The sequence below is a fragment of the Acomys russatus genome, chromosome 14, assembly GCF_903995435.1.
Source record: "Acomys russatus chromosome 14, mAcoRus1.1, whole genome shotgun sequence".
NCBI classification, from domain to species: Eukaryota; Metazoa; Chordata; class Mammalia; order Rodentia; family Muridae; genus Acomys; species Acomys russatus.
The window spans coordinates 29,879,270-29,904,110 of record NC_067150.1 but is presented as its reverse complement, the minus strand read 5'-3'; the positions used below and the strand labels follow the sequence as shown (position 1 = coordinate 29,904,110).

The 24,841-nt window shown below is 46.6% G+C and overlaps 1 protein-coding gene across 1 annotated transcript in view; it reads left to right on the top strand.

Annotated features, from left to right (window-relative positions):
* Pknox2 (PBX/knotted 1 homeobox 2) overlaps nt 1-24,841 on the top strand; it is a 264,526-nt gene that overhangs the window by 37,217 nt on the left and 202,468 nt on the right. The gene's annotated exons all lie outside the window — the stretch shown is intronic.

The window sequence follows — 24,841 nt, the reverse complement described above, 5'->3', positions numbered from 1 at the left end:
CTACCACCCTGGCATATGGGCCGCCACTCAACACTGGCCTCTCCGTACTCCATGCAATTAAATCATCATAAATTTATTAGGCACTCAATATGTTCAAGACACTTAAGGAAGATAAAATGCAACGGAAACCTAGCCTCTAACTTTCATCTGTGAGGGCCTTGGCTTCTAATTGGGGGAACAGTTTGTGAAAAGTAATAAGATAAAGTTAAATAATAATGTAGAATATAATGCAGTAGATGTCACACAGAGGAACAAAATTAATTAATTACTAAAATGAGTGCCACAGATTCCATGTGTTGAGGGAATTCCAGAAAGGAAGATGCTGTGCATTGGTGTGATGTACCATGACTGGGGGGCAGGGAAGAGCTTAGCAAGGATGGGTGCTTGCTGCTGAAGTGGGCAGAGTCTAGATTAGCCTGGACCATATTCTGTGTTCCAGGCAGACCACTATATTCCCAAAAAGACAGAGATGAACAAGGCAAAGTCTCAGGGGCTGGGGAGCTATAAGCATAAGAACCAAAGTTTGGGTCCCACAGTGGTTTGAATGTTGAACTACTCCCCATAGGTTCATTTATTGACCACTTGGTCCCCAGTTGGTGGAGCTGTTTGTGGAGGATACAGGATCTTTAGGAGGTGGAGCTTTGTTGGAGGAAGTCCATCACCAGGGTAGACTTGGAGCATTCATAGCCGCTCCCCGCTTCCAGTTCATGTTCTCTGCTTTGTGCTTGCTGTTGAGATGTGACCTCGCAGCGTCCTTCCCTGGCTTCCTGCTGCCATACCTCCCACACCATTACAGACTCTCCCTCTGGAACCATAAGCCCAAATACGTGACTTTTGGTCATAGTGTTTCATCACAGCAACAAAAAGTAACTAATAAAGATCCCCAGAACCTACGTGAAGTTTGATGTGGAAGCCTCCATCTGTAACCCCATTGCTCCTACTGTGCATTGGGGTGAGGGGCGGTGTGGGACACTCCCCAGAAACCCATGCACTCCCAACATGGAGCGAGCAGTACTTAATAACAAGAGACTGTGTCTCATGCAAGGTGGAAGGCAAGGACTGGCACCTGGGGCACCTGGGGCTGTCCTCTGACCTTCTGTGTGTCTCTGGAGCCTGTTAGGAATGCAGGATTTGTGCCTCACTCAAGACCTGCCACTTGAGAATCAATCCCACTTAAACATCAACGTCAAGGAATGCTGCTTTGGTGGGCTCCTCTTCCCTGGAGATCCAACTCTCCAAACCACTGGAGTGGTGGGGTCACCAGCCAGCTTTCAGATGATCAGAAGAGAGAGTTGTGAGCACGTCACCCTGTCAGCAGTTTATTTGTGAACGATAAGAGGTGAGAGGGATGGATATAAATATAAAGGGTGAAGAAAATGATTTTTAAAACTAAGTAAGTATATACATCTATCTTATCATTTACAGAGGGGGGGGAGTTGATGAGTGCCATATGCTGGAGGGACAGAGCCCAGGTAGAGTTGGCCTTGACAAGAAGGGAAAAAAGATTAAAGGTAGAATATGTTGAGGAAGAGAGGAAGAAAACCAGTCAAATGACACAGAGCCGATGGACACCAAAACCATTCAGATAATGCATTCAAAGAACATTTACAAGCAGCATGGCAAACAGTGATGCCTGCCAAAGCACTGGAGGACCAAGGGGATACATGGGCTCTGGGTCCTTACCGCTCCACACAAAAGACATAGGTTGGGGTTGTCTTTGTTGTTGTAAAACGACGAGGCAGTGGGGCCCCTCTCCCAAGTCCCTGAAAGCAGAAAGCTTGTGGGTGTAAGGGCCTTGCATCCTGTGCAACCCTCAGGACTCATACTAGTGTCTTTCTTTCTCCTTACTTTCATGTCTATTTGGTCTCTGCTGAATTTCTGGGCTGTTGTTGCTTTTATTCTAGCCCTGGCCCCTGGTGAGGAATGGCAGCGTGTGTGTATGTCTCAGTAGCTACTCAGGATCCAGGAGTCTCGTGGCAATACTGACTGCTCTTCAGGTGAAGCAAGGGCAGGTGTAATGATGGAAGAGAAGACCCTGGGTGGGAGAGGGAAGGCAGCAGAGTGAAGCAATGTGCAAAACGTTCTGCTAGTCCTTGACCAGAGAGTAGACAGGTGGCTTCTGTTTCTGAAGGGAGAGCCACAGAGGCAACTCCAACTCTTGCCCCTAACCTCTTTGATCTGGGAGTCCTTGAGGATCCATCCCAGGGGCCCCATGGAACTTCTGAGTAACTTACTGGCAGTCTTGAATTTTACTCCTTTGTGTCAGAGGTGATCTGGCTAAAACCAAAGCCACATTGATGGAATTCCTGGAATCTGCCCTCCTTGCTTTGGGAGGTCACCTCGCCCTTAGGGAAGAAGCCCACGCTGTTCTTGTTCTAAGGCCAAAGTTTGCTTTTGGGGCACAGGAAGGGAAGAACTCCCCTCAGGCTTCTCTTCTTTGTCAGACCTACATCTCAGAGATGGCGTGCTGCCACAGTTGCGCTGCCACCTGTGGGAAGATGAACACCCTGGCTTCTAGGAGTTTTCCCAGCCTTCAGTCTCTGGCAGTGGCTGCATTCCACCCAGGACTACCATCTACTCCTTTTTGCCTGAGGGGAAGGGATTTCCTAGGACAGAAGAATTTAGTGGTAGAACCTGGAAAGTTCCAGGCAAACCAGGGTGAGCTGGTCACCCCATCCTCTTTTTAGAAAAGAGCAGAGTTCAGATTCTGAAACTTTCCTGGGCATTCAGGTACAAGGATAAAGCTGAGTGTTCTGTCACCATGTTGCAGAGATGCAGAGATTAGGATCTGCAGACCCTAATCAACATTCCTGGTAACTTTTAGGGTATGCGCGTATATGAACGGCTCATTTTTTTGTTTATGAGGCTCAGTTTCCTTACCGGAGACAGGGATTATGATATGAACTTCAGAATGCCATGGTAAGGAATGAAGGACGGGTGTCCATCAGCCAAGGGTCTGCCCAACCTATCAGCTCTCCTGGTTCCTCTCATTCCTTCTCTTCTTTGTTATGGGGCAGTAGGCATTCTGTTTTGGTTTGTTTTCTTCAAGGTCTGATGATTTATTTGCTACTCTTAAACTTATTTTTGAGTTGACTCAGAAGTACATGCTCTCAGCATGGACAGCCTACATCTCTTGGTAATCTGGTCCAGGAGTTTTTCTTGGGCTTCCTTCATTCTCTTGGCCAAACGTTTAGCCTATTCTGCAGCCTCCTCCTTTTTCTTGATGGGTTGTTTCTTCAGAGCAATCCATCATTGTGTTGCAGGATTCGTGGAGTGACAAGATGCTGACTCCTGGATGTGTCAGCCTAGGTTTCTTACCTTCTTTGTTTGAAGGCTTTCTGGCAACACCTTGGCAGACACCATTTTCTTCAGTGAAACTGAAAAGTCTTTGGCTTTTGCTACCTCTTTTGGGCCCCAACTGCTTCAGCATAGTAGTATCTGTCAGTCTAGGAATCTCTCTTTCTCTCTTCTCTCTCTCTCTCTCTCTCTCTCTCTCTCTCTCTCTCTCTCTATCTCTATCTCTATCTCTATCTCTATCTCTATCTCTGCATTCCTGAACAGACTTGCACATTCTTTGTCCAGTTCTCCTTGGTCTATAACAGGATTGCCCCTTATTCAATAGCGGGCTCACACGTTGTGGGTCGAGACACCTTACTTCATGGGAAAACCTTGCTTGGCATTCCCACTACTGATTCAACCCTTCAACCCAGAGCATCAGCAGGCACTTCTCTATGGCCATGCACTTCTCAGAGAAAGCAGGATGTTTGTGCTTATCACTCAAGTCTATGAGTTTCTGATATCTGGTACCTGGGAAGGAGATATTCAGCTTCATTTTGACAAGGTTGACAGGCTAGGTGGTGCCATAAAAAAACAAAAACAACAACAAAAGAGCGGTAGGCTGGGCATGGTGGTGCATGCCTTTAATCCCAGCACTCAGAGGCAGAGGCAGGCAGATCACTATGAGTTCGAGGCCAGCCTGCTCTACAAAGCGAGTCCAGGACAGACAAGGCTAACACAGAGAGACCTTGTCTTGAAAAACAAAAACACAAACCAAAAAAAAAAAAAAAAAAAAAAAAGAAAAAAAGAAAAGAAAAGAAAAAGAAAATTAGCGGTGGTACCCATTCTTCATGGAGGATATGACGCTAGTGAGCAGGAAAGGATAGAATCAGAGGCACGCATCCAGTCCTACCTGGTTCTTAATTGTATCTCCCTATTCTGAAGTGGGCAGGACTTTGCCATCTAGAATGTTCCCTGCTTGAAAGACAAGGGGCATTTTTATTTATTTGTTCATTAATTCAGCAAATATTTATTTGGTGGATACCTACTATGTGTCCAACACTGTTCTAGGTCCTGGGGATACAATGGTTAACAAAAGATGCAAGGATTCAACCCACATGAAGCTTCTGTCCTGGCAGGGCAGACACAGTAAACACCTATGTCACATAAGATGAGGCAGTAATGATTGCTTACATGGGGCCATGAAGCAGGTTAAGGTAGCAGGGAGTAGCTGGCATGGCATCATTCTGCAAGAGGCATAGCAAGGCCTCTTTGAGAGGCCAATGTAGAGCTGGTTCAGGGAAGAAAATAGCCAGAGAACTGTAGTGATTGCTTCTGAGTCTCCCAGTGACCTGTGGAGTCGGCTGCTAAAGAGGCAGCTAGTCCCTGGCTGAGGCTGAAGGGGTAGATGGGAATGCAGCTGTTCTGATTCCTGTTCTGGTCTGAGCTTTGAAGAAAGGGGAAGAGGAAGTCGAGCTAGAATCCATGCCAGAGGTCAGACTGCAGATGAAAATGGCATAAATGGGTTGCTCTGCCCTTCTTGGAGACACTTTCTACCTGTGGGGACAAGTCGTAGTGTATTTGGTTTCCTTTATGGCTCTATTTCATTGGGATCACCTTTTCCTTTAAGAAAAAACCATAGCCCTGTTTGGACTGCATGCTAAATGATTTATGAGCATTATTCTTCTCCGTTCCGTCCTACCTGTAGGAGCTCCAGCCCTTGCGATCCTATTCATGTTGATTAAGTACATTTGAAAGCAAGAGGAGCCTGGAATCACTTCACAATACAGATTCAGCCTCCCCTGGCTCAGGGGAATTTCTCATCTCCCCTTTGAAAGAGCTCCTTGGCAGAGACTGAGCAGGAGGCCTATCCAGACTGGGAGCAGAACGCCCAGGGGAATCTTCTCTCTGGAGCTGGCCATGGGTGTGAGATCATAGCGTTTGTGGGCAGAGGTGCCCTCAGGAGTCACCCTATGGGTCTTTTGCTTCTTGTCTCCCTCCTAACTGCTGTGCCTGGCTTGATCCTGGCAGGACAACATCAGTCAGAAACACAGGAGGCCATTTCCAGAGGAGCTTAACATTTTAAAGATAGTCCATTGAACAAATGGGGTGGGGGTATGGAGGAAGACCATCGCCTTTGTATATTCCTGGGCTGATGAACAGTGTGTGTGTGTGTGTGTGTGTGTGTGTGTGTGTATGTAGAGGAACCAGGGTCCACAGAGCGAGTCTTAAAATTCAAGTTCTTCTTGTTAGGTTCTGTACTTGTGCCAGGCCTAGGGATTTTCCCAGTTTCTACCCTATCCTTGTCTGTTTCTATGAGATGGAGATCTTGAAAGTAGATGGCTAATTAACAATCTAAACTTAAAGCTTGGCAGGCATTAATACAGGATGTAGACTTCAGTGATTTCTTTGACTTGGCTCACATTAGCCTAGAAATCAGACTTCAGTAGATTCTGTTTCTCCTCCAGTCTTGTCTCTTGCATAAGTCTGGCATAGGGCTCCTTTCCACAGATCTTCAAGTCAAAAGTGAGATGGGACAGAGATTCCTGGATTCATAGTCTAGCTGTGAGCACATGGAAAGTTGCCCTGTCTTCTCTGCCTTTGCCCCACAGATGCCCTTCTGAGCTGCCCTCAGCATGCAGTCTTTTTCCCCACCTCCTTCTCTCTCTTTCATTCGTTCATTTATATTTTCAATACAGAGTTTCTCTGTGCAGCTGTGGCTGTTCTGGGCTCGATTTATAGACCAGGCTGGCATCGAACTCACAGAGAGCCACTTGCCTCTGCCTCCCCAAGCGCTGGGATTACAGATGTGTGACACCATGCCTGTCAGCATCCAGTCTTTAAATCTAGATTCTAATAGTCTGAATCTCACCTATCTTCAAAAAGCCACCATCCGTTGGGACTTTGTGTGCTGAATCACTCACCACCCTCCTGTCCTTTTCAGGACATCACCGGGCTCCCACTCCCACCTGCTGCTGACATTAGCCTGGCTGGCTCTAGTTTTATCCTCATGCTCATCTGTTTGGTGACTTTGAAAATGTCACTTCATATTTGTGGTTCTCAGTGTCCTTGCTTGCTAAGGTAGAGTGAGTGAGCCCATTTGAAGAACTAATGAGACATTTGCTTTGAAAAGTGTGTTGAGTCTCAAGTTTTACGCAGAAAAATCCTGTTGGGAAAAATCACCACCACCATCATCGTCACCATCACCACCACCACCACCACCATCATCACCATCACCACCACCACCATCATCATCATCCTCAAAAAAAAGATGTATGGGCTGGGTGATAGCTTAGTTAGTAAAATGCTTGCCAAATAAACTTGAATGCCTAAGTTAGATTCCCAGAACCCACCTAAAAAGTTGGATGTGGTGGGGGGTGATTATAAATCCCACAGGGGTCATTTCCTACCCATTCCTGCAACTAGCCCAGCCTACCTGGTAAGCCAAAGATCAGTGGGAGCCTGTCTCGAAAAACAAGGTAGATGGCTCCCAAATACTCACCGGGAGGTGGTGGCGCACACCTTTAATCCCAGCACTCTGGGAGGCAGAGGCAAGTGGATCGCTGTGAATTCGACCAGCTTGGTCTACAAAGCTAGTCCAGTACAGCCAAGGCTACACAGAGAAACCCTGTCTCTGAAAAACAAAACAAAACAAGAAAGAATGGTACTCAAGGTGGTCTTCTGGTCTCCACATGCGTGAGCACACACAAGTACATGTCCCCCACCCATGCATATGCCCCTGTACATACACAAACATGAAAGCAAACGCACTGACACTGACAACATGTGAACATTTAAAATCCCAGTGTCTGCTTATATCCAACCTGACAGAGGGGTTTGACAGCGCACCCCAAAGGAAAAAAAATGCCGAAACCATTTGTGTGGAAATAGAGACCAGTGCCCTAGTACCAAAGGCCCTCAGTCCTTGCAGCAGTTCGAGGCTGGCCGCCAGGCATGCCAGGCATCTTCCTGGCTCTTTCATGTCTAGTGGTGCCTTCTTTACACCAACCTGGAAATGGTGTTATCCTTGTTTGAGCAGATGATGGGATGAGATCCGGAGGGGTTACTTTATTGCAGAACATCACTAAGCTTGTGGATCAGGAGGTGGGGGATCTTACCCAGGTCTGTTCAGCCCTTGGGTCCCTGTTATGCCATCCTGTCAGGACCTACAGTTTCCAGGAGTAGCTGTGCTTGATCCCAAAGTGGCCCGGCACACAACTACTTTTTTGTTGTTGTTTTGTTTTTTCGAGACAGGGTTTCCCTGTGTAGCCTTGTCTGTCCTGGACTCACTTTGTAGACCAGGCTAGCTTCGAACTCACATCAAGCCACCTGCCTCTTCCTCCCGAGTGCTGGGATTAAAGGCGTGAGCCACCACGCCTGGCTCACACAGCTACTTTTAACCGCCACTCATCTCTTAGACCTGCCATATGACTGCTCATTCCTCAGAGCAGTTCCTTTCCAAGGCTCTCACTTTGGCTCGTCCTCCCTGGCTCTCTCTGTTCAGTACACTTCCCAGAGGGCTGTTCTAGAGCCTGAATTCTGTGGTTAGCCAAACCAGAGCTAAGCCTCAGTGCTGTGGACTCCAGCAATCCTGAAAAGGGCTGTGAGGAGAAGGCTGCCCACTGGACACAGATTTTTGCCTAAGCTGAACCTGCCTCAATGTGTGTTGAGCCATGTTCTGGGGATGGACTCGGAGATCTCTCTCCTGGCCTTGGAAACCCTAGTTAGTGTCCCCACTATCAGGGAACACAGTCCTGGGTGGGGAGGTATCTGAGGGTGGTCAGGCTCCGCCTCTGTGACTGCTCTGGGCAGAGTCCGTCCATCCTCACTGTTTTCTCTGTCTGTTCCTGTCTTCTCCCAACCCTGGTATGGAGGCTCTGGCCCCACTCAAGCTCTTGCCTTCTCTGGGAACCCTCTTTCTGCAGAGCAGCTCAAAGGGCCTTTTGAGTGGAGGAATGAGCAGCCCGTAGGCCTGGGAGGAGAGATAAAGGCGAGTGATTCCCAAGGGCCATGGGGTCAGGGGCTGTGTATCTGGTGACTTCTGAATGCAAGCGCCAACAAAGAGAAATCTGTGGTGGGAGAGCCTCCGTGAAGGAAATAAAATCTCCATGAAAACAAACTTTTGTTGGAAGCTTTCTCCTCTTGTTTTGGCAGCGCTGCTAGGTCCTGGGAGGGGAAGGCCGAGTCTTCCGGAGGAGTCTGGAGGCCCCCAGATTGTCCAAATATCGGCGTGTTCTGAGAGAACTGTTTTCTTCCCTTTGGGAAGAAGGGCTTAGGAGTCAGCATAAAGACTCCTGGTATTCTAATCAAGGCTAGAATGAGCAAGAAAGAGCTGCAGCCATAAAGCAAGCGCTTGGATGTGATCTAGGAGGACCGGCTGGTAGAGCACTGTGTATCGTTCAGTGCTGTGGCTCCACTAACCCCAGGATCCCTTCCAGCCTTGGTATTTTCACCTATAAAATGGGCATTACTTGCCCAGATTCATTCAGCTAGAGATGCAGGACCAGTCTTGAGGCAAATGTATTTCCCTGTATCCCGTGGCCAATGGAGACCAGAGGAGAGAGGTGAAGGCTGTCTAGGGAGGCTTGGGTGATGATTTCTTTTACTTGGCTCCAGGTCTGGGTGGTCACAGATGACACTCAGCAATTTAGTTTCTGCATCTTGTTGTTTTTTGTTTTTTTCTTTTTCTTTTTCTTTTTTTTCCAACTTCAAAGAAACTGGCCTGGTGAGAGAAAGGCCCTCCATCTGTCTCTGCAGCCAACTCCAGTGGATCCCTGCATTGTCTCTCTCTAGGGTGATTTGGACGTTTAATGATGTGTTAGAGGAGGGTTGCCCCAGCTGCTGAGATGGTGTTAAATAAACCCATGGATGTTTTCTCCCTGGAGCTAATGGAAGATTCAGAATTTGTGTTGGGTCCAGGCCCCCAAAGTTTGCCTCTTCTTGTCCTACTCAGGAGGAAAATCCTGCTTGTGGCTGCTGTGTCACAGAGCTCAGGCCACCGGGAGTTCTGGGTGACCAGAAGGGATAGAGCTGGAGCCAGAAACTGAGCTGTGGTTTTGAGTCTGCTTGTTTCTCTCATGCTGTGTGGCTGTGGGCAAGAACTATCCCTCTCTGGTATCTATTTCTCTTACCAGGACCACACAGGATAGGCAAGCCACTCTTGCCTCTACAGAAGAGAAAGGCGTAGATACTAACCTGGGGCAGCTGTGCTGTGTGGAAGGGGCCTGAGCAGTTCCCTAGGCACAGCGAGGCAGGGAAGCAGGCCCATCCCTCCATCCTGTTTCTCCCCCAACTCCTTTCCTTGGTGGGGAGCCAGGGGTATCGTTTCTCTTCAGCTCGATGAATTCTTAGAGACAGGCTTACGTCCACAGTGCTCTGCGCATCCTTGAAACCTGAGTGGCACATGGCTCTCTTTTTGACCCCAGTGGGGCTGCCTGGGGAAAGCCTGTCCTTAGAAGCCCGATTGAGTCAACAAAGGGCCCTCCCTCTTCCCTCTGTTGTCCTTTCAGAGCAGAGCCTCTGACTTCATGTGGCTGGTCTGAAACTGTGGACAACAGGGAAGCAGTGTTAGAAGTGGTTAATAAACAAGGCCTCCTCTGCTGAGCACATGGAGAGTTCGCATAGGGCATGTTCAGGCTTGGATGGCTGGAATATGCAAGGAAGGAGTGGACTATGGGTTTTTTTCCTCTCTTCCTCCAACACACACACACACACACACACACACATGCAAACACTCAGATACACATAGACATGCACACACATAGACATGCACATACATACACACACATATGCAAAGACGATATGCATGCTTACACACATATATACACATAATGTACATGCATGCACACATATATACACAATGCACCATGCACCTATCATATATATAAATAAAATATACATGCATATATACATGCATACACACATGCAGTCATGTACACATAGTTAAGCACACACATGCACATACATTCTTATAAGTTACACACACTAGTGCCCAGATCCAGAGCAACAAAAGCACACATAACTATGGAGTCTTACATACACACACACACACACACACACACACACACACACACACACACGGACATGCACATGCTTGTACACTCAAGCAACAGTGCACTGGTCACTTTAAAAATCTTTTTAAAAAGATTTATTTATTTATTTATTTATTGCAGGGACATGAACCCAGGACCTCTGGAAGAGCAGTCAGTGCTCTTAACCACTGAGCCATCTCTCTAGCCCCCGCACTGGTCACTTTTTTGCTTTTCTTCCTTTTCTTTTTTTTACAGTGTTGGGGAATCAAACCCAGGATCTTAGACATGTAAAGCACAAGCTCTGCCACTGAGCCTCATGCTCCCAGATTCCAGGGAATTCTCTTCTAGAAATTTCTCTGTTCATTCTCTCATTTGCCTCTTTCCCACCCTGGGCCTTACTCCTCTGCTACTCCTATCCCTCATCACCCTGGCTCACTTATCAGCTGTGACACAAGTCAGATTTGCAGGCCAGAGCTTATTCCATGCAGTTTGGATGGAATAGGAAACAGACACGTAGGTATGAGAGCCTGGTAGAGCTAGTTTCAAATCCTGACTCTTCCCCTAGCCCAGACAAAGTGGTCCAGCAACTGATCTCCTCGAAGCCTTTCTTAGCCATCAAATTGGACCACAAGCCCCTCCATGCAGGGATGTCAGAAGTGTACATGGTAGCAGCTATGCACCACCCAGCCCTGGTTGGAGCATGGAGTGCTAGCAAGCATCTGCTATCTCTGCACGGATGCTGTCACAAATGTATTTCTATTGCATGATCCCCCCATCTCTCTGTTTGAGCTAGAAGAGAGGCCCATGCTAGGGAAGAGTTAGGTGCCTTGCCTCAGGTAACCCCAGCTGTCATAGGTGGAGCACTGTCTAGGTAAAAAAGAAGGACCTTGATTGTCTCAGCTACTGTCATATTGACAAAGTTGACTGATGCATGAACTGATACCAGAGCCACGGAGGCTGTAGCCGACCATGTGATGCAGCATAGAAATCAAGCCATGCAATGCACTGTGTCACCAAAGGCCCCAAAGCCACAGTGCATTGCATGGCAGCAGGTGTGTAAGCAAAGCCATCCACCTTGTGACTGGGAGATTGTAGTAGAGGTAGGACCCTACTAGGACACTACGCTATGCCTAAGGCAGGCAGTGTTTTTATCTGGTGACTCAATGGCTCACCCACCTCTCTCCTTCCAGCAGGTCCTTTTGGGCGGGACTTCTTTTCAGCTTCTCTCTAAGGTGACTGCACTTGGTGGGAAGGTGTTGGCTCTAAAGAGCTGGGCATGAGAGGACTAAGGGCCACCTGTGGGAATAGATGGATGGTGGCGGGATTCCAGTCTCTTTTCAAACTCTGGGGAACACCTGCTTCTACAGGGCTCTCTGTTGAGTGCAAAGGAAGAAGATGAGTCGACCTTGCCCCTGCTTTCAGCATCTGGGGGAAGGTGTGGGGGGGGTGAGGAGGGGGGCGGGAGTAGGCATAGGCCCAGACCCATAGTCAGTGTCTCTATGGAAGAGGCCATGCCCAGCTCTGATGGAGAAGGGACAAGGACTTGGTTTAAAATTTATTTGCTTTTTTTTTTTTTTTTGGTTTTTCGAGACAAGGTTTCTCTGTGATAGCTTTGGCTGTCCTAGACTCACTTTGTAGACCAGGCTGGCCTCGAACTCACAGTGATCCATCTGCCTCTGCCTCCCAAGTGCTGGGAATTTGCAAGAGGTGATGTCAGTACAGCCTGACCTGGGCTTGCGAGAGGGATGGGGGAGCTATCTCAGGAGGAGGGTCAGGGTGAGCCACATGGTGGCTGGCAAGCCAGGAAGAGAGAAGGAGGCAGAGATGGATTGGGTACCAATGCACTTGGGTTTCATTTTGCAGGAAATGGAGAAAGTAAGGACCATATTTAAAGAGTGGGTGACACTGCTGGGGTACTCAGAATGCTTGCCTGAGCAGCAGATAGACATGAGTTAGAAGGGTCTAGATCATTCCAAGGACATTTGAGGCATGCCTCCTCTGTTGGAAGTACTGTGGCTGGCAGGAGTAGATCTAACCTTATATGGCAAGAACCATATATGTTTATTTTATTTTATTTATTTTATTTCATACAATGAAGTTCAGGGTCAGGGATGCTCCAGGGCTTAACAACTAAATAGGAACACAGTTCTTCCTCTGTTAGTCTCAGTGTGAGGTGGTGTCTATCTTTCCTCTGGGCCATAGGATGGTGGTGGAAGTTCCAAACATCACACTGTTATCCAAGCTGACAACTGAAAAGAGTACCAAAGGGCATTACATAGTTGCTGGGAATAGTGGAAGCTGAGGAAACCAGGAGGGCGTTTTTTTTCTTGTTTTTTTTTTTTGTTTGTTTGTTTGTTTTCCTCTCTATCATTGTTGGTATCAGATTACAAACTTGTAACAAAACTAAAACAAAAATCACTGGGAAAAAATTATAAACAATGTCAAGAGACAAATGATAAGCTAGGAAGAGATTTCTTTACAAGTCTTTATGTCCCATCATGGTTGTGCACGCATGTGTTGGAGGCTCACATTTGTAGTTCAAGCACGTGTGAGGCTGAGGCAGGGAGATTCAAGACTAGTCTGGATGGCGCAGTAAGCTCAAGGCCAGCCTGGGCTATGTGAGATCTTGTCTGAAACTGAAACCAAAATGAAAACGAAATAAACACTAGCAACAACCCACAAAACAAAACGGGGCTGAAGATTCAGTTCAGTTGGTAAAGCATGAGCCAGGCAAATATGAGCACCTGATTTTGATTCCCAGAATCCATGTTAGAAAAACAAAAAACAAAAAACAAAACAAAACAAACAAACAAACAAAACAAACAAACAAACAAACAAAAAAAACTGGGCATGGTGGCATGTCCCAGTTAGGATTACTATTGCTGTGATGAAACACCACGATCAAGACAACTTGGGGAGGAAAGGCTTTATTTGGCTTTCACTTCCACATCACTGTTCATCATCGAAATGAAGTCAGGACAGGAACTCAAGCAGGGCAGGAACCTGGAGGCAGGAGCTGATGCAGAGGCCATGGAGGGATGCTGCTTACTGTCTTGCTCCCCATGGCTTGCTCAACCTCCTTTCTTATAGACCCCAGGACCACCAGCTCTGAGATGGCACCACCCACAGCAGAGTGGGCCCTCCCCAGCCAATCACTAAATAAGAAAATGCTCAATAGCCAGATCTTATGGAGGCATTTTCTCAATTGAGGTTCCCTCTTTTCAAACAACTCTATCTTGTATCAAGTTGACATAAAACTAGCCAGTGCAATGGCACATGCCTGGAATCCCAACAGTAAGGAGGAGAAGGTGGGCAGATGTCAGAAGCTCACCTATTGGTCAGCTTAGTCTAATAAGTGAGTTACAGGCCAGTAAGACATCCTGTCTCAAAAGATGGATGGCTTCTGAGGAATGACAACTTAAGCTGACCGCTGGTGCATGAGTACATACATGAACACACACATACACATAGTAGAAAGGAGGTGCTTAAGGATGAAGATGGAAGGCCCTGGGTTTGATCCCTTCTACTGAGAAATAAAAATATGTAAACAAATAAATAAATTTAAAAGATAATATGCCTTTAAAGCTACAATCCGACTTGCAATTTCCATATGGGAACACTGATGCTCAGGGTATACTTGCATATATGTGAAATGGTATATGTTTGGGTATGCTCCTTGCAACATTATTTGTGATAGCAAAAACTTGGAAAGAACTCAAACATCCATTAACTGGAGACCAACTAGATTATGGTATGTCCTGACAAGGGACACTATATAGTTAATACAAGGAAGCTCTTTGCGTTGGTATGGATGGATCTCCAAAATATATTGTGAGTAAAAGCAGAGCCCTCCAAAGGTGCCAAAGCAGGTGTGCACAGAGCAGGGAAAACAAGAATCCACATGCGTATCTGTTTGGACAGATGAGAACTAGGCATCACCATGTGTACTATTTTATACTATGGAATCCTAAAACTCCTTATATTGTCTATTCTAAAACTAGATTAAGAAAAAGAAATCTAAGCCACTCCCATGAACAACGAGAACAGCAACAAAACCCTTGTAAACATCTGGCACTGAATTCTATTAAGAACTAGTGACTTTCACAGCCTCTAGGCTCAAAGCTATACAGTAGGCAAAGAGCTATAGGGGACAGATTTGATATTTGGGTGGGGAGGGAAATCCCCCTGTGTTAGGTGTGGGGATGAGAGAGCATGGAGATAGAGATGAGTCCCAAAGGCACCCTCAGTCTGAGATAAGAAGACTGGAGAGAAACCCTTTGGGGGACAGGGGCAACTTTCTGTCAGCGGGGCAGTCACCCCTGGAGAATCACCAGCTCTGGCATTCCTCTCTGAGTCATCCCAGAACTGGTCTTGGCCACGTCCTGTTTCTCTGTGGTCCTGGCCACGCCCTGTTTCCCTATCCACAGAGGCAGTGTTTCTGCAGAGGGGATGTTCCTCTGAAGTTTCGTGTTTTGCTGGATTCTGTGCCATAGAAGGCTCCAGGCTCTAGCTTGCTAGTGAGGCTCCCTCCTTCCAGAGTCACCCCTCAGACCTGAGTCCCGAGGCAGTGTTGGCTTGCAGGTGGAGTATTCAGGGAGTAGAAGCAATGAGAGTACCTATAGGCCAGGGGTAGGGAAGAGGCCCAACTGGTGCACATAACAGCAGAAAGCCTCATTCCTTCTGGGTCAGTGTGTTCTAGGATGTGGTGCTCCTGCTGGAGAGGGCGTGGGCTGTGAACCTGGGGCAAGGGGCCTGGGCTCTATCAGTATACACATCCATCCAGGAACACTTTAACATTGACAGCAGAGCTGGGGGGTGATATGTAGCATATGTCTGTATGTTTGGGGTGCATGTACTTCTTTGGGAGACACCAGGTCTATCTGTGAAGGCAGAGCTAGGATGAAACATGGAGTGGACAGCTGTGTGCCGCTGCTTTCTGGTGTTGGAGCCATATGAGCTGATGTGAAATAAGACTGTGGACTTGGTTTTGGTTGTAGCTAGAAAAGGTTTGAGGACAATTAATAAATCATTTAGTGGCCCAAGTTTAAGTAACTTATTATTATGGGCTGCATATATTTATTATGCTTCACTAAGCAACATTGGCACATTTCCTTTGACTGTCACACAATTTGTATGCAATTTGTTTCAGCAGTTTTTATTTTTTTAAATGAATCTATAAATTATTAACCCATGTTCTTCAGGACAGATTGCTCAAATTTCATCCCCTCCTCCACTACCTGCAAAAACTTTGTGTCCTCAAAGGATGGGCAGTGCTACCTGTTGTCTGAGGGACAGGGCAGGATTGGAGAAACTGGCAGTCCTCCTAGGCTGGGTACCTGGATCTGGGGTCTACCAAGATATAGTGTAATTGAGGTGATTGGCTGGTACCCGGAGTGGAAGTGTGAATGCAAATGCTTCCTTCTAAAACTATGTAAAAACTAAAGAAGTGTGGGGTACAGGAAAGGCAGACCAGTTAATGTAGGAGCCTGAAGCATTTCAGAGACCAGTGGTCCCAAATGCTCACTATGCAGATGAGGAAGCCCAGCCTGCAACCTCATCTCTCTTACTTTCCCCAGCTCTGATTTTTTATCCTTACGTTTGTCTAAGATCTTCTCACACTTTTTTCCCAGGCCTGTATTTTCCTGTTTTTCTTGGTGGTTCCGTTTGAGGCTTTTGATACCCGTGACATTTCCAGTTGAATCCTTAATTACCACTGCCCCTTCTCACAAAAATTCTCTCCAAAGTACTTAGGGCCTGGGTTAAAAGAAAGCTTATTTGCCTCTCCTTTTCCTAGCTGTCTTTTCTAAATCTAGACAGCACGCATTGTCTGGGACATCGTGAGTGACTGGTGTTCCATGCCTTCATTTCTTCTCAACTTACTGAAGTGACCCAACATTGACTGGTATCAATGCCTATTGAATGAATGAATGAATGAATGAATGAATGAATGAACCAATTAGAAACCCAAGTGAATTCTGAAAACACAGGTGGCCCAAAGGAAGGACTCAGCGTTGTGGGGCTCTCAAGAAGACCAGACTCTAGACAGCTAACACAGAGGATGCGTTATACACTCACCTTTCCTATTCCTCCCCAGTCTTCCTGAGCAAATTACCCTGACCATAACTAGACCTTGCTGGAGGACAAAAAGGCTTCTCCCTTGCTCCTCTCTCTGGCCCTCTGGGTCTCAAAGTTTGTCTTTTGGGAAAGCCTACTTTCCTCCTCTTTTATGATGTCTAGACAGCAGAGACTTAACCAGATACCTTAACCTGTTAGAAATGTGTGCAAAAAATAAAGGAAGTACCCACGAGTAATGTCTCAGCGCACCCCTTCTGAATAAGGTTCGTAAGTGTGATTTTGTGGCACATATTTTGACTGCTCAGAGAATTTTTAAAAATTGTCCCCTTCCCTGCACTTTCACTCAAGGTGAGATTTATGAAATTATTGAACAGCTAAATCATAAGCTAGCAAGGCTGGCATTTCTGTCATAGAAATCATGACACGTCTGCTGGGAGGCTGTGCACGGGAAAAGGCATTCTGTCTGCTGTTTTGCTTTCAAGAGGGTCACACCCAAAGCCCTCTGATTTAGATACTAAGAAGGCAATTTCATTGTGAGCAGGGCCACTTCTTTGCTGGCAGTTTTGCACATACAATGCACACGGAAAGGCAGCTGCTTTTGGGCCCCAGCCTGGCTCACTATCTCTTCCCCTTTGCCCCTGAAGGATACTCGGTCTTTGCTCTTCGGTTTGCCACAAACAGAGCTTCGTTTGTGTCTTCTCCAGAGGTTGTCTGTGGCCGACCTTTCTGCAGCTCAACAGAGGGCATTTTGAGCAAGTCCTGCCCCCTCTATGTGTGGACAGAGTCCCCCCAGCCAACTCCTGTGCCCTCTGCCACCTGCAAGCTCTTTTGCTGGCAGATGCCAGGTGGAAACAGTCAGCTGCGCAGGAGAGACTGTTCTAGGTAGTTACTGCTAGCGAGGGACCATATTCTATCTCCCTGCCATCAGAATAATCTGTCCTCTGCTGGAGGTACCTCAGAGGAGCAATGAGCAGGTGAGGCTCAGCAGATGGCACTGCAGCCCGGGTGGCTAGGAGCTGGAGGGCAGAGATGCCATCTTGCCTCAGTGCAGGAGGCCCTGCCTCAGCGCCTGATGACTCTGCCACAGTGCCCAGTGGCCTATGCTGTGAACCCACAAACCCTCCTTGCCCCCCTTTCCCTTGTTTATGGCAAAATTGGATCTCCTTAGGAAAGGCTTGGTTTTCTTACTCCGTTTGTTCTCAGATTAGTGTTATACCCGGGAGCCAAATTAGTGGCTGAGAACAATTGGAAACAAATGCTCTTTCAGCACCCCACTGTGAGCTGGGGATCCAGGTGGGGGACACCAGCCACCACCCCTCTGCTGAGAGTCAGCATCCCAGAACCGTTTAGCACAGCCAAAGTCCCTCATCATCAGCCTGCGCTGTGCACATCTGCCTAACTCGGGAGCCCTGTTCAGTTATTTATGAAACAATATTCAGGGCCAGCCCCAGGAGGCGAGTTGGGAAGTAATGAATGGGCAGTGCCTTAATGCTGTTTGGAAGGGATCTCGGACTCTGTCTCTGAGATGCACAGGATGGTTGGTTTGGTCTTCTTTCCAGTACTGCTCTAAGAAAGGCAACTAACCCCACTGTCCCCCACTATATGGGTGTATTAGCTCCAAAGGGGCCTCGTGCTAGAAAGTTCTGGGAATACTTGGTAGGAAGACCCTGCTGTTGTCTCTTCATACTTCACCCCAGGCTTCTCTGACCTTTGACGTCATGGCAGGATGTTGCCACCTATAAAGTTCACAGCAGAGAACTCATATGGTTTATGTTCATGATTTCTGCATGGGACAGCGTTCATTGTTACCCTTGGCTGCACACAGCCCAAGGACTAAGAATGTGTTCACTAGAATATAGGTTCCTGCAGGTCAGAGAACTGGCTTTGTTGTTCATCGTTGATCTCAACCTAGCAAAAGGCTGATATTCCAAACACGTTATATATATATATATATATTTCTAAGGTGGATTCCCATCTGGGGTTCCCTAAATAAATCTCCCCAACCTATGTCTTAAGTGTGAAGTGAAAGGGGAAAGTTTTATTTTGTTTCACTTGTTGGCTGGTTAGTGTTTTGAGGCAGCGTCTACTGTGTAGTCAAGGCTGGCCTAGAACCTGTGGCACTCCTCCTGACAACAAAGTGCTGACACTAAAGACTTATGCCACCACTTCCAGCCACGCTCTGTTCTAACTTTGGCTCTGAGCCAGCTCTAAACTCCCGGCTTGTCTTTTGCTGTGACTGACTCCTAGGCTAGCAGGCGCTGCCCCTTGCTGCAGATGTTCCCTCTGCCCCGATGACCCTAGCTTAGTCCTTATTGCTTGTTGGTGGCAAAATGCTGTACTTTGCCTGCTCTGCTTCCCTTGATGAATCCTCAGATTGTCACTTTCTCTTGTCACACAGCTGAGAATTCTATGCAAAGTAAAGCCAGATGCCAGTGGGGACTTGTTAGCACAAAGACATGCATTTGTTCTGCCCCAGGCTGCACCTCCTGGGTAGCCTGTATTTACTTTTCTTTTGGAGCCAGACCCCTCTCCAGAGGGGACTTTGGGGCCTCTTCACTTTTAACCAAATGAGGAATGTCCAGGGTCATCCTGCAGCTGACCTTTCTCCTGTGTCACATGGCTTTGTTCCCCCAAAGCAAGAGCAATTTCTTCCCTCCCCCCTCCATGCCTGGTCCACATTTTCTCTTGCTTCTAGCCAAACAGTGCCCCAACAAGAGTGTTTATTTGCAAGAGAGGCAGCATTTTAACTCTTCGAAGTGTATCAGGATATCATTGTTGCATTTTTACGATGTCTCTTACAGGCACGGCAAGCATAAACATTTGGGTTGAGACCAAACGATTTAGTGATATTTTGTCCAAAATTTCTTGGAATCTTAGGACTTTGGGGGCCAAATATGCACCTAGTGGACACGTTTCCTTCTGACTTATAACTCTGGAAATGTGGACAGCCTCAAAAATCTGGCTATAATTCATAACAATTTGCCAGAATAACAGACATACCATTCTGGATAAAAAACCCAAGGGGCTTGCAGACATCTGAAGTTTAGAGGCTGCTCTTGCTCTAATTCAGTCACTTGGTCCAAAATATGAAGAAATTGAGACGCAGAAAGTTAGACTGATGTGTGTGGGGGTGGGGGTAGCGGGGGGGGGGGGCGGGGCTAGGACTGAGAGGACTAAGGCCATTCTTTGTGTTGTCCAGCCCTCCCACACACTAAGCTGCTCAGCGCCACATGGCACTAAGAGGCTAAGAGTTCCAACCCGCTCATCCTTTTTTTGGGGGGGGGGCTCCCCTTCTCTTCCCTCTTTAGACTTCCTGCACATCCTTTATTGCTGTGGATACATTCCTAGACTGTCTCTCATTTCAGACTAGAAAGTTGGTCTTCCCCTCTCCCCACCAGGCAATCCTCCTTCTCTGTCTTAAAATCCCAAACAATTTCATAAATCATGTCTAATCCTAGTACCAACCCTTTAGCATCACCTTGGTTTGGGTACTACCATGACCCACAACTTTGGTAGTCCCTTCTCTGTGGCTGCAGGGACTTGGGGCTCCCCGGTCTCTCTACCAATAATCCTTGGCTTCCTTTGTCTAGTGTTTGGATTGCTGAGTGCCTTTTTTTTCTACTTTTTTTTTTTTTTTTTTAGACAGGGTTTCTCTGTGTTATCTTGGCTGTCCTAGACTCACTTTGTAGACCAGGCTGGCCTCAAACTCACAAAGATCCACCTGCCTGTGCCTCCCAAGTTCTGGGATTAAAGGCATGCACCACCACACCCAGCTCCCTTTTCTACCTTTTAAGACCCTTGGTATTTCCTTTTTTCCTGATAGAAATTAGGAGATGTTCATGGTGATGATGGTGGTGGTGTGTGTGTACCAGCACCATCATCATGAACATCTCCTAATACACACACACACACACACACACACATAGTGTGTGTATTAGGTAAAACCATTTTTAGGTGCATTGAACATTCAGTGGCATTATGTTCATCCATAATGGTGCAGACATCACCACCACCATCCATTCATAAACCTTTTCATCTTGCAAAATTGAAACTGCCCCTGCTCTCCTTACTAGATTTAAGCTTCTTCCCTTGGATCCTCCTTGTTACTTATTTTTTGGGGACTTATGAATTGATGAGACTTGATGTGCTGGGCTGGATTGTTGTTGTTGGGTCTCTCCTTTTCTGAAGAGTAAGGGAGGAGGAAGAGGGAGAAAGAGGGAGGGAGGAAGAGGCTAGGAGGAAGGGGGCTATGATGGGGATGTAAAGTGAATTAATTAATTAATTAATTAAAAAATGAAACTGCTCTATTATCGTATTTTTTTTGGACCATAAAACCGCATTTTCCCCCCAAAAGTAGGGGGTGGAATTAGGGTGCGCCTTTCGGTCTGATTGTTGTTTTTACTGTTTTTCTTGTTTTACTGCTCTAAAAAACTGGGTGCATTTTATAGTCCAAAGAATACGGTAAACAACTTCCTATTTAGCCAACCTCACTCTCACCCTTTGGCGACCACTGTCATGCTTTCTGCCTCTGTGGATTTGACTGCTCCCGGTGTCCTGTCGCCTGTGAGTACAGGCAAGGAGTATTTGCCTTTCTGTGCTGGCTTGTTTCACTTAGCATAATGTCCTCAAGGTTCAGCCATGTCATAGCACATATCTTTTCCACCTTTATGTGTTTCTACTCATGTTAGCCAGCTGCCTATCCCTGTGACAAAATACTGGAGAAGGCAGTGCTAGTACGAGATAACGTTTATTTTGTCTCCTGGGTTTAGAGACTTTAGTACATGCCCTACGGCTCCCGTGCTTTGCCCCGTGGCGGCACAGTGCATCGTGACGGGGCAGTGCAATGATGGAGGCCTGCTTACCAAACAGTGGCGAAGACAGAGAGGAAAGGGCGGCGTCTCAACATCTCTCTCAAGGATCCTCTTCCTTCACTAGGTTCTACCTCCTTCCAAGTTCCTCCACCTCTCAATAGTGTTGTTGGTTGTGAAGAACCAGTCTGCCTCCATCTTAGGCTTAAACGCCATCTGATAGGAAAGACAAACTAGGATCACTCCTGTTTATCATTAAACCTCTGTTTCTCAAGGATTGAGCTATGCGTCACCTGTAGCCTTAGCTACAAATGGGTCTGTACTGCCTGTCCCAGGAATGGCAGTCATGCCTTTGTTTCAAAAGGCTGTTTATAGGCATCTTTCAACCCTATCGTTGTTTCAAAAGGTTATCCCACCCATAACTGTCTTGTTAGGACTACCTGTTGACTGCCTTGTTCTGGGCACCTTACAACCATGTCTTTGTTTCAGAGGTCATTAGGACTAACTTGTTTAGCTTATGTGTTGTTCCTGAAATACCGCCTATTTTGCCCACCAAGTCCCCCATTTGGAAACCCTCAACTCCTGAGCTATAAAAGCCATGTCTTCCCCATATCCAACGATGATCTCTCAAACCCCGCCTTAGGGAGAGGCAGCCCTAATAAAACACAAATAAAAGTTTGCTTTAGTTAATTGCTTGCTTTAATTACTTTGGCCAAGATGATTTGGGTCAGGAGTCTTTCTCGTCCCATCTCTGGGATTAAGAGGTGGTAACCAAGTCTTTAACACATGGGTCTTTGGGGGCACTTTTCAGATTCAAACTATAGCAGCTACGTTTTGTTTTATCTATTATTTTATCAATGGATATTGGGTTGCTTCCACTTTTTTTTTTTTTTTTTGCCTATTTTAGTTAAAGGGACCACACATGGGCCACGGTGTGGCCCAACCTCTCCATGGCCATTGAAAATTGTTACTGGATTTTAAGTTGGCCACTAATAAATGTTTGTGGCCTTGGCCCAACAATATAACCTTTGTGTGCACTTTTTTTTTTTTTTTTTGGTCATTCATAGAAGTGAGTTGATCATACATGTAGCTATTCCACACTTGATTGAATTTTGCATTGTCTATTAATTAATTAGCATAATTAACTGTAAAGAGTCACATGTGGTGGCCAGTGTCCACCTCATAGCACTGTGTGACTGTGGAGAACGAGGATGAGATCTGCAGAAATCCAATCGGCAGAATGTACTCAGCTAGCCAGAGTCTGGCACATAGTAAGCACTCAATAAATGCTTGCTATTATTAGGCATTCTGTGTCTTGCTTTCCAGCCCACCACACCTGATGGCCCTCAACAATGCCCCACGCTGGCTGTCCTGAGTCACCTGGGGGAGGGAGGAAGGTGTTTCTGCCATGGTGCATGTCAGTAATGAGCCTTGCACTGAATGTTTCTGGTCTGCTGCTTTCCCTGGAGGGTCATGTGAGCCGGAGTGGTATGTGGCCTGCTTTGCAAGTGATTAACATGGTGTAAGCAATCTGCATAGAGAGAAAAAAACCCTCCGCTGGTATTCCATTATTCTATTAGAGTTTCAGAGCTGGGATTAAGTGGACATGATTTCTTCCTATGGGCCATTAATTTTGTTTTATTGCTGGTCTGATGGCCATTACCCTTTTTTGCCAATGCATTCCCCCATTAGGTTTGTACAATTAACAAAATATGTGCTGTTAGGGCTTTGATAGGAAGAGTGGGATGGAAATAAAGGGAGGGGTGCAGCTACCACAGAGGAGATGGGGGTGGTGGTGGTAGAAGAGGCAAGAGCTAGGGGTGGGGCCTCGGGAATGGGGTGGGGTGGGAGGTAGTCTCCTGAGCACTAGCCTCAGGCTATTGGCATTCCTGGAAAGCTGGTTTCTGCTTTCCTGGCTCTTGCCTGTAGCCGGAAAGTGAAGGAAGCAGAGGTGGAACACTCACCCACCGGGTCCACATGGAGTGGCGTTGGCACTTCTAGCTGTCCTGTTCAGCTTCTAGTTGGGTCCCAGCACAGAGGAGAACACGCTGTGCTATCCCATCTGCCTCACTCTGTCTCCTGAACCCGAAACTCCTCCTCCACAGGCAGCAGGAGTTAGTCCAGACACCTGGCCTGATGACAAAAGAGACCTCCAGTGGCCTTGCTTTCTTTCTAGGCAACAAATTGAAGCGAGGACTTGTGCCCAGGAAGATTCTAGGAATGACCGGTTCCAAATGCCATTCAGTGGACATACCAGAATTGGCATGGCTAAGCCATTTTTATTTTTAATGAAAAGTTAGCATTTTAAAACTTGAAGTTTTCCAAATGTTTTGATGTTTTCAGAATTCAGAAAAATAATGGATACCGACTCTTGGGATGTTTGTTTGTTTGCTTATTTATTTTTGTTTTGTTGGTGGTGGTTTGGATTTTGGTTTGTCGAGGTGGATGTGATCTCATTGGTGTTTCACAGGGATCTTCAGGGGTGTAGAGGGGCTGAGAGGACTGGCAAGATTAGGATGAGTCTGGAACCAGGAAGCCAACTGGGAGTCCTTTCCAGAGTCTGGCCATGTCATAACTAGAGCATCTGAGCTAACTGATGGAGATGGCAGGCTCTGGGTCTTGTGGTCTTTGCACTGCAGAGGATGTTCCCAGGGTCAGAGTAAATTGCCCTGTGAGCAAGCCTGCTACAGGTTGGGCTCGGCAAAGGGCAGGCTGGTGTGTGAGCTACTATGTCATGTAGAACCTGTTGGCCAGGAGCTACAATTCCTGAATGCTAATCTCATAGGGCAAATATAAACAATGACAGAATATCATCCATGCCAGGTGGAACAGTGCGGGGACTCAAGCATTGCAACAGTGGGACACAGGATGTGCCATCTGAAGTCCCTGAAGTAAAGTAATCGATATCCTCCACGAATGCCGTGTCCAACTCAGGGTTTTGCTCAGCTATTTCCCTTTTGGAAGGTTTGTGCATATGGCTACAGGAGTTTTTCAGAGAGCTATGCATTCGGGGAAACTATTGGCACTCAAGAAGGGAATCTCACAGGTTGGATCTCAAGAACAGGAAAATTCTGGGCCATCAGATGAATATCGATTCCCAATCTTCTCCATTTGTATTTCTTTGTCCCACTCAGTTGCTTACAGCCCCTCTTAGACACTGAATAACCTCAATAGTCCTATTAAGTTATTAATATAGTCCAAGTCATTCAATAAATATGATGCATGCATTATCTCATTTGTTGTTGTTTCCTGTGTCTTCTTCCTCTTAGAAATGTGAAGATTGAGACTGAGAGACTAAGTCAAAAAAATTAATGGGTCCCAGATTTAACCCAACATGTCTGACCCCTAAACCTTAGCCACAATTACATTATGAGACCCTTTAGAAAGTGACTTAGCACCTGCCCTGGAAATTAATCAGGACCATTCAGATATATGGATGTTGGGGAACTTTGTATTAAGGATTGCCTACTCTAACTTTATCATTTTCTAATGGGGAAACTGAGGTATAAAGTGGTTAATGGTCCTTCTCTAAGATCAATCAGTAAGATAATTGCAAAGTCAGAGCATGAATCCACATGTCCGGGTGATACCCCTTGACCTAGCTCTGTCTGTATTGGACCATGGTTGTCTTCGACATCCTCTCCTCCATCC